Source organism: Musa acuminata, chromosome BXJ1-2 (genome assembly GCF_036884655.1).
Source record: "Musa acuminata AAA Group cultivar baxijiao chromosome BXJ1-2, Cavendish_Baxijiao_AAA, whole genome shotgun sequence".
In the NCBI taxonomy this organism is placed as follows: Eukaryota; Viridiplantae; Streptophyta; class Magnoliopsida; order Zingiberales; family Musaceae; genus Musa; species Musa acuminata.
Genome location: NC_088328.1, coordinates 13,431,065 through 13,441,087, shown reverse-complemented (window position 1 = coordinate 13,441,087; position 10,023 = coordinate 13,431,065). Strand labels below are relative to the sequence as shown.

At 35.7% G+C, this 10,023-nt stretch overlaps 1 long non-coding RNA gene across 6 annotated transcripts; it reads left to right on the top strand.

The window, feature by feature from the left end:
• Window positions 1-323: 323 nt before the first annotated feature.
• LOC135595616 (uncharacterized) lies at window positions 324-7,988 on the top strand. 6 transcript variants are annotated; one of them, XR_010480547.1, is made up of 6 exons: window positions 324-482; window positions 839-987; window positions 1,085-1,399; window positions 1,503-1,562; window positions 1,641-4,256; window positions 7,007-7,988. It is a non-coding gene; the product is annotated as an uncharacterized LOC135595616 (long non-coding RNA). The 6 variants fall into 6 exon arrangements; XR_010480549.1 differs by having other exon boundaries at window positions 335-987; window positions 1,641-3,287; window positions 3,438-4,256; XR_010480551.1 differs by having other exon boundaries at window positions 335-987; window positions 1,641-3,603; window positions 3,734-4,256.
• Window positions 7,989-10,023: the final 2,035 nt, after the last annotated feature.

Sequence of the window (10,023 nt, the reverse complement as noted above, 5' to 3'; positions counted from 1 at the left end):
GCTATCTCGTTTCCACAGAAGAATTCTGATATTTATTTATTTATTTATTATTGTTATTATTTCTTATGGCAAGCAGCGTTTCGGGTCACGAAATCAACGGAGTGCCTCGAGGATGCGTCCGGGACTCGGGAACCTTCGTCCACCTTCGGCGTAGGCAATTGCGTATATCCAACGCAAACGTCTACCCAACACCGACCGTTCCACGGACCCATCCTTGTCGGCCACAACTAAGAAGGATCCATCTCAGCCGTTGCTTCTTTCTTTTATTCTCTGATCTAGATCGTTGGCTGCCTCACCGCAACCCTATAAAGGACGGGCTCCCTGCCCTCTTGCATTGTTGTTTTGGTTGTTGGCATTCGTGGTTGCGCGTCTGCGGTGTCCTTAAAGTGGATCCTCAGCCATCCGTAATCGATGATTTCGTTTTCGGATTGGACGATCGATCGTTGATTTCGTTTTCGGATTGGATGATCTGTTTCCGATAGGTGGTGCATCCAAATCCCCAGCCATCCCTTAATCGTTGATTTCGTTTACGAATTGGATGTTCTGTTCTCGGCACTTGAAACTGATCTACTTTATGCCGGGTGTATCAAAAGCCTTCTGTTCATGTGGCTTTCGTTTTCGGGGACTTGGACATTGGTCTTGAGCGAATCGGGTGATCTATTTTCAATCGCTGCGGATCGGAAGCGTTTGATATCTGTTGTTTTCGTTTTCTGAACGAATTGGATGATCTATTTTTTTCCCATAGGAATATTGAGAGGCTAGGAGTTCCGATTATTGGAATCCGACTAGTGGATTATTCTTTAACCGCTCTTTTTTTTTTTTTCTTGCGATCTATCAGAGGGCTTCACAATTTTGCCGGATTAAGGCTATTTGCGACAGATTTTATATGTACTTTCGAAGCGGTAGGTGAGGCTGTGGTGTTTGTGTGGGTATTATCTTAATGGAACCCTCGCGGAGTCTGTGAGGCAATTTGTGAAGGTTGCTCTGGTATGCGTTGCACGATTAAATATTTTTTCCATTAGATAGTGTTCTATTTAAGGGGTTTCCTTACTGTAATGAACGCTGCTTATTATCATGGATGCAGGTTTTCCGAAATGATCTGAACAAGGGATGTGTCCTTTTTGATCTGGTTTAGTTGGCCTTCGTTACTTTCAACTTTTATTTGTTGCATTTATGTCCACCAGTTGGTTATGTTTGTTTGTTTTTATTTTTTGTGTGCAAGGGAAAGCTTCTGGATATGATATTTGAAAGAGAGATGTGTGTGTTTTGCTACCATGCTATGATATTTGGTTTGAGATATACGCTAACGGTATCTGCGTCAATGCTGTGTCTTTTGGATACTCTAGTTGGATTTAGACGGGTATCAGGGAAGAGTTCCATCAACTTCTCATTTTTTGAGGTTGCCTGTTAAATTGTTGATTATTTTTCCTGTCCTCCTTTTGTCAGCATTTTATATATATTGAAGTTAAGTTCTCTTTGTTTTCTGAATGTTCTATTCCTAGGGTTTTTGTGCGCAGTTGCCGAAGCATCATCGTTAGGCATGATTCTATTAAATAGAGATGGTAACTCACCTTTGTTGGATTGTTTTTGGTATGAGACCTAGGATTTTACATTTTTGATAAGGCTAGTTTCTGTGGCAGATTCTATATGTGTCATCGATGCTGTTGGTGGGGCTCTGGTGTTTTTGTGATTATTATCTGTATGGAGCCACACGTAGCTGTGATGCAGTTTGTAAAGGATGCTCCAATTAAGGATGCTCTGGTTTTTGTTGAATGATTTAAATAGGTTTTCCATTAGATAGTGTTATATTTAAGGGGTTTCATTGTTGTGACATACGTTGCTTATTATGATGGATCCAGGGCTTCCGAAATTATCTGAACAGTGGATATGTCCGGTTTGTGCTGGTTTAGTCAGCCCTTGTTACTTTCAAACATTAATTGTTGCCCTTACGTGCACAAGTTGGTCATTTGATACGGTTCTCATCAAAGTATGGTTGTTTGTTTTTATTTGTTGTCTGCTAGGGGAAGCTGATGGACATCTAGTTTTGCATGGGCATGGGACATTTTTTTGAAAGTGAGATGTGAGTGTTCTGCTACCTTCCTATGGTATTTGGTTTCGATATGTTCTACTCTATCATCATTCATGGAAGAGGTTCCTTTCACTTTTCATTGGCTATCTAATTGTTGATTGTCTGTCTACTTATTCCATTGGCATGCTTGGTACATTTTATAAATTTGCACTTTTGAAGTCAGTCTTTCTCTTTGTTTTCTGAATGTCCTATTTGTAGGGATTTTGTGTGCAGTTGCAGAAGCATCAGTATCAGCATTAGCCATAAGCCTGGTTATTAGGATTATGACCTTTCTTGAATAGAATTTTTGGTATGAGACATACGTTTTGCCTGTTTTAAAAGGATAGTTTAGATTTAGGTGTTTAATTTATGCATGTTTGTGATATTAAGTTTTTGTCCAATTGTTAATTGTTCTTGTTGTTGTGAATTTTTAGCTGTTACTTGCTTGGCAAGTCTTTTTGGTCATACTAATGTCTCATTTGTCTCTTCTTGGATTCTTTGTTAGATTTCTATTTTGCAGCTTAATTATCTTTTTGTTTTAACCTGCCTCTGGTCATCTGATGTTTGGTTTCAGTTAGCTTGTAGATGTTTTTTTAGTATGACATTTAATCATTTTTTGCTTTGAGTAAATAACTTTGATTGGTCTTTACTTTGATTGGCTCATGTTCTATTGTTTTTTATTCTACTTTAACTCTTATTTGTTGGCATTTTTTAAGTTCTCTGTACAATTTATAGTTTTTTGTTCCATGTAAACTTTTTGTCCTTGTGTGTTTCTAGTGTAACTTTTGACTGGTGTCTTTTATGTTGCCCTATAATGCTGATGTGGCCTCATATGAGAGATTATTTTACCGTAAACAATTCATCATGTTGTTTGTTTGCAGGATTTAAATTGGGTATATGGAAGGTTATTTTGTTTGCCTATTTGGTTTATTACATCCAGTTGTATTCTTGGCTGCTCTTTCCAGATGAAATTTGGATTTTCTGTCCTGGTTTTCTACAATTAGTTATGACGTTTGGTAGCAGGATTTTATTTTGGAGTTCATACATTTCTAAATTGGGTTAATTACATCCTTTGGTGTTCTTGGCTGGTTGTATTAGAGGAAGTCAGATAATTTTGTTGAATAACTTGAATTCTGTGGTCATCATTTCCATTGGCGTCATTGCTGTTCATTTATTGCCAAAATGCAGTCCAACAGTGCAAAGTTGTTACATTTGAAAGGTCATTATTTTCACCGACTTTTTGATCCTTTGGCTTATAAAAGTTCTCTGCTGCATTTCTCTTCCTTTTAATTAACTTCCATTTCTCTTTTGAATCATGTTTCCTTTATCTTGTGTGGAAGCTAGGACGTGGTAATGATTTTACGTACAGGTACCTATGCTATTAAGGTGTCTTTGTTGGTGATCTTGGGTTATGATAATTGTACTTGATTGTTATATCGATTTTTGAATCAATTCAATGGCACAATTGATGGCTTCAAAAACAAGTGGGTTTTAAGATGCATTGTTACTTTTTTCTTGTATCAAGTTGGAGGGAGGTACAGACATGCTGTGTTCTCTTGTTTTTCCTTGAAATTCATTTTATATTGCTGATTTTTATGAGAAGTTATCTTCTCAGGCTGATGTACTTTTTGCTGCTCATTTTATGTGATGTTTGTCTACTTGAAGCTTGTTTTGGGAGCTGGGTTTCATGTTAAGAAAGTTGGGTTTCTCTTCAGTATGGAGCCTTCATATTGTAAACAAAGGAGTCCAATTTTCATCAAGGAATATTCTTGTGGGAACCCAATTGCTAATTGAATATATTTCCTTTTTGAAGATTCTTCAACCATAGCTGATACAAACAAGTTTACAAGATTGTTGTTTTGGTTTGCATGATGAAGAGAATAGAAGTTCTACCTGTACTCCTGGTAATTTTCGTCAGCTTGTCATTTTATGTGATGTTTGTCTACTTGAAGCTTGTTTTGGGAGCTGGGTTTCATGTTAAGAAAGTTGGGTTTCTCTTCATGGAGCCTTTATATTGTAAACAAAGGAGTCCAATTTTCATCAAGGAATATTCTTGTGGGAACCCAATTGCTAATTGAATATATTTCCTTTATGAAGATTCTTCAACCATAGCTGATACAAACAAGTTTACAAGATTGTTGTTTTGGTTTGCATGATGAAGAGAATAGAAGTTCTACCTGTACTCCTGGTAATTTTCGTCGGCTTGTCATTTTATGTGATGTTTGTCTACTTGAAGCTTGTTTTGGGAGCTGGGTTTCATGTTAAGAAAGTTGGGTTTCTCTTCATGGAGCCTTTATATTGTAAACAAAGGAGTCCAATTTTCATCAAGGAATATTCTTGTGGGAACCCAATTGCTAATTGAATATATTTCCTTTATGAAGATTCTTCAACCATAGCTGATACAAACAAGTTTACAAGATTGTTGTTTTGGTTTGCATGATGAAGAGAATAGAAGTTTTACCTGTACTTCTGGTAATTTTCGTCAGCTTGTCATGTTGAACGGAGATATCTTCTGGAATGGGCCCAAAAAAATTCATTATTTGCATGTTGTTTTTGATAGTATGTGTAGACAATATACTTAGTTCTATTGTGATCAACATTAGGTCTTTGGGAGTTTATGATATCATAATGTCACGGACTTAGCTAGAATTGCCTAAGTCGTGAGGCACCATTGCAGCAATTGTCACGGACTTAGCTGGAGTTGCCTAAGTCGTGAAGCACCCTTACGTCTACTTCTCAAATTTAGTTGGGATTTCCTAAGTCATGAGGCGCCATTACGATATATGCATCCGTAAAGGGTCAGCCTAGTTGTAACCTTATGCAGGTCTCGAAAGACCTGTTAAACAACAAGTTAATTAGTTTGAAAACGGACAAGTCTCTTTGTTTCGCAAAGAGGGAAGCTTTACAAGCAATTCAGTGAGCACCTTGAGTGCAAGAGAGAAAAGAGAGGAAGAAGGAAACAAGGACTTTAGAAGGTTGATTGAACAATTCCAAGTCCGCAAACAATTGCCCACCATGTATCGGGCGCGAAGGCAAGTTCCTATCAAGTTATAATGATTATAACTGAGATTCTTTATTGTGAGAGCTTAAGAATTTTGTTGCCAATTAACCTTCAAAGATGTATAAGCTATGACTTGCAGCTCCACCTTTTCACTTCAATCATTGATGTTCTAGCTTTGTTTTTTTATTAGTTACTGGTCATTGCATGTGGACATGTTGGTGGATTTTTTCTTCTGATGGATTTTGACTTGTCATTTGATTAATCCAGTGATGAGGTTGGATGTCTCTTTAGTTCTCCCGGTGTACTTTCTTTTGTTTGGGTAGATAAAATAATTTGCTTACTCTTATTTTGGTGTATATTTTGGTTTTAATAACCATACAATGTCAAGAACTACTGTTGTTTCCTGTGTTTGTTGTATTATGGGCTTATATGGCTTTGAATGAGTATGTAAGCTTATAATTTCTTTGTTTATATGTGTTGTATTTCAAATGTGTTTGGGAAAAAGAAGATTTTTGAGGGCAAGGTGCATCTTTTCTCTTATATCAACAGAATAAACAATTTTGGTTGGTTCTTTTATTTCAGTATTCTGAATTTAGAGACTTGAATGAGTTCTATGATGAAGCAAAGACGTACGATGCTAGGAACCAAGATTGCAAAATGTTTGTAAGCTAACTATTGATTTCTTCATTGTATAATAGTCATTGTTTTCTTCATTGGATTACAGACATGAAAAGATCGACTTTCTTTTACAAAGCTAATTATTGTTTGAAAGTTAATTATTAATTTCTTCACTGTAGTTGGAACCAAGGTAGGTAATACCGAATGATACCGTCCGGTATGGGCGGTACGTATCGGTCTGACGGCATACCGGTACGCGGACCGCCCGCTATCGGGCGGAACAAAAAATAATAATAAAATAATATATATTTATATTTATATATAAATATTTTAGAAGAAGGCGAGGGGAAGGAAAAGGCGATGTCGCCGAGGTGATCTAACGTCGCCTTAAAAAGGCGCTCGGTCGCTCGCCTCGCTTCACTTCCAGGCAACGTGCTTTAAAGAGGCGTCGCTTGGGCGCTTGCCCAAGCCCAGGCGTTGGGCGCTTCGGGCTAGCGCCTGGGTTAAACCAGGTGATCGAACCAAGATTTTAGCGCCTTTTGTATATTGTTCTTCTTCCTTCTTCTCCTTCTGTATACTGTTAACAGTATACAATATACTGTTAACAATATACTAATAATAGTATTTATATTTATTAGATTAATAATATATTATTTTGATTTTAATACTGTTAATTTTTTTAATTTAATAGTATATTTTTATTTAAAATTTTAAATAATTATATTTATTAATTATATTATATATTTTTATATTTTAGTGTCTCGCTTCGCTCGGGCGAGCGCCTGGGCGAGTGCCTAGTGTCTCAAGCGTTTTTGGACCTTAGCGCCTTTTGGCGCCTAGCGCTTTTCAAATCACCGATATATATTTAATATATATATATATATACCGCTCGACATATCGTTTCGTACTGTACCGAGCGAACGACGAAATGTCGATACGGTACGGTATTGGGAACCTTGGTTGGAACATCTACATAAAGCCTAGCATAATCAATGTTAATGGAAATTCATGGGAAAGACCCATGATTAAGTAGATTGAAAAGCTTGGAATTGACTTTTGAGTTGATCCGCTAGTCCCCATTGCTGTTGCCCATGTTGTTGGCAAGTTTTGATTTTGTAGTAATTTCCTGTTTGTACATTTTTATATGATTCAAAGAAATGTGGAAGGTTCGATTAGGACATTGAAAAGGGTGGAAAATGACTTTTGAGTTGATTCGCTTGTGTCTGTTGCTATTGCCTGTGATGTTTTGCAATTCATTGTTGGATTTTGTTTTATTTTCCTGTGCCCACATTGAATGATTTGCTTATGTTTCGTTACAGGTGATGTGAACAATGTAGTTGGAACATCTACGGAAAGCCTAGCATGATTAAACAGAAATTCATGGGAAAGATTTTATTGGCTTTAACTGGTTTTCCCAGGATTAACATTAGATTGAAAAGCTTGGATCTGACATTTGAATTGATCCACTAGTACCTGTTGCTATTCCCCATGATATTTGCAAGTTTTGGTTCGATTTTGTTCTTTTCCTGTGTGTACATGTTTATATGGTTCAAAGAACTCTGGAAGGTTGTGTTTGGTTGAAAGGGGGCGGTGCATTTGGATTGAGATTAGCAAATCGAAAAGATTGGAAAATGACTTTTGATTGAGATTAGGGCATCGAGAAGGTTGGAAAATGATTCTTTAGTTGATTCGCAAGTCTCAGTAGCTATTACCGGTGATGTTCTGCAATTTATGGATGGATTTTGTTTTATTTTCCGGTGCCTACATATTTGTATGTTCCAAAGAACTTTGGAAGTTCTGTTTTTGGTTGAAAACATGGTGCAATGGGATGTTGTATCTATTACGCAAATTGGTTGTACCAAAAATTATTATGGACTAGTACTCAGATTTTGTCATAAGGTATCAGATCAAGGTTTTTGATATGGTTGTGTATGAATCATGTAGTACTCAGATTTTGTCATAAATGATTTTGTGCATTTGGATTGAGATTAGCAAATCGAAAAGATTGGAAAATGACTTTTGATTGAGATTAGGGCATCGAGAAGGTTGGAAAATGATTCTTTAGTTGATTCGCAAGTCTCAGTAGCTATTACCGGTGATGTTCTGCAATTTATGGATGGATTTTGTTTTATTTTCCTGTGCCTACATATTTGTATGTTCCAAAGAACTTTGGAAGTTCTGTTTTTGGTTGAAAACATGGTGCAATGGGATGTTGTATCTATTACGCAAATTGGTTGTACCAAAAATTATTGTGGACTAGTACTCAGATTTTGTCATAAGGTATCAGATCAAGGTTTTTGATATGGTTGTGTAGAATCATGTAGGTGGTAAGTTGCATGTTTTGAGCTTCCAATGGTGATGGTGTCTGGCGTTGGTAAGCTGGCCAGATACATTGTTCTTTCAAGTTGGTTCATCCATGAATTGACATTGTATCCATTGATTTAATTCATGATTGTTTGTAAGAAAAATTTTAATGTTCGATGTGTTGGTAATTATACTTCTACTAAGAAGTTTATATAATATTATTTGGTAGCTTACAAGCTTTATTTTTTGTCTGATTCTGGTAGTGTTTTGTCAGTTATTGGGTAGCATGATGTTGGTTGGGGGTGACTCTATTTTGTGTCTTAGATTTGTATGTCTTGGGTTTTCTCTTGAACAGGAGTCTTTGACAAGGCATATCTTTGATGAGGCATATCTGCCATGTTCATGTAGTTTTGTTTGCTCAAAACTTGCTTTTTTGCGACTTGCAATTGTATGACCCTTTTTCTGATATTGTTATGCTTCCATGCTTTAACATTAATGTTTTTTAGTTGGCATCTGTGTGTATTCTTGGATTTTTCATGACTAAATGACTGTTCATCACCAATTTTTGAGTGTTTGTCATGAGGGGAATTTGTCCTCAGTTTTCTTCGTTGGTGAGGTGTTTATGAATCTTAATTTTGTTTATTAGGAATTTCGGAGTATCTAATTTTGGTTGTATTTATTTATTGAATTGTGAATTTTTGTATTACATTTTTGTTTCATGATTATCTTCTATATTGTTTGTTGATATCTCAAAACTATTCCAGTAGTCTATATTTTTTTAGTAATTTGCTAGGTTTAGATAGTAAGCTGAGTTGGAAAATGATAAGTGGAAGGTGTTCATAATTGTCTTCAGGTAACAATAAAATATTATTTAGTAAAAAATATAACTATTGGGAAATAAGCATATGAGATTGTTTGCAAGCATGTTTGGAAACATGTGAAGACAAAATTTGAAGCTTGAAGAATATGAGAAAAGGGTTATATAGCTATCTTGAAATTAAAGAGCATGTGTTTATTTATCCCTTGTGAATTTGCTTGGACTGTTTATGAGGATGTTATGATACTTGTGAGACTTTTTACTTGGTGTTGCATCTTTGAATTATTTTAGAGCTTATTCAGTATGGTGACAATTCCTGTTCAATTATGTTTGTTTTTTTTAATTATTACACTTTCCATGCTTTTACGACTAATTTACTGTGTTGAATGTATTTCCTGTTCAATCATGTTTGGTATTTTCTTTGACTACATTTTCCAAGCTACTATGATTATTAGATTACATTTTCTTTGACTACATTTTCTTTGTCGATATATTTAGCTACTATGCAATTTGGTTATTAGTAATTTGATTTTGTTGTTCGTATAGGTTGTAGCATATTTTACAATTAGTATGAGATTAGCATTGATTATCGTTTATCAAACAGATGGGTTTGCTGTTTAGAATTTAAAATTAAATACAAAAACGAACAAGAATAGAAGTAAGACTGGGTTTGCTGTTGTTCTCCAGGGAGGTTGATCAACTTCTCCTTTTGTCAACTTTTGGTGATTGCATTGGACTTCTACTTTACTGCTTGATTGTTTTATCTAATTCTATTTATGTATTCACATTTTTCTTCTTCTCTTTTTTCCCTAATTGTCTTTATTTTTTCTGGTGGTTGGTAAATTTTCTATTGTTAATCATAAATTCTATAATGGTATTCAATTGGCAAATATGTTGGGCATATGATAGCTGTTGGCTTGAGAATTATGGGCATTATCTTTTTCCATGTGATAGCTGTTGGCTTTGTAGTTATCTATTGGTTCATTTTGTGAGAAGTCTGCTTCTTGTTTTGCTGTTCTGTTGTGACATTCCAGAAGCATTGTTCCATCACCTGGTGCAGTCTGGTTTTGCATATATAAGAGATATGATGACATCTATCTTGACTCTCTCCAGATAGATTATAAAGCCTGGTGACTGATACATCTGCTTATTTTCTACATAATACACCTGGTCTCTTTATGTATTCATTTGTTGTCTTTCAGATCTTCTGAACAT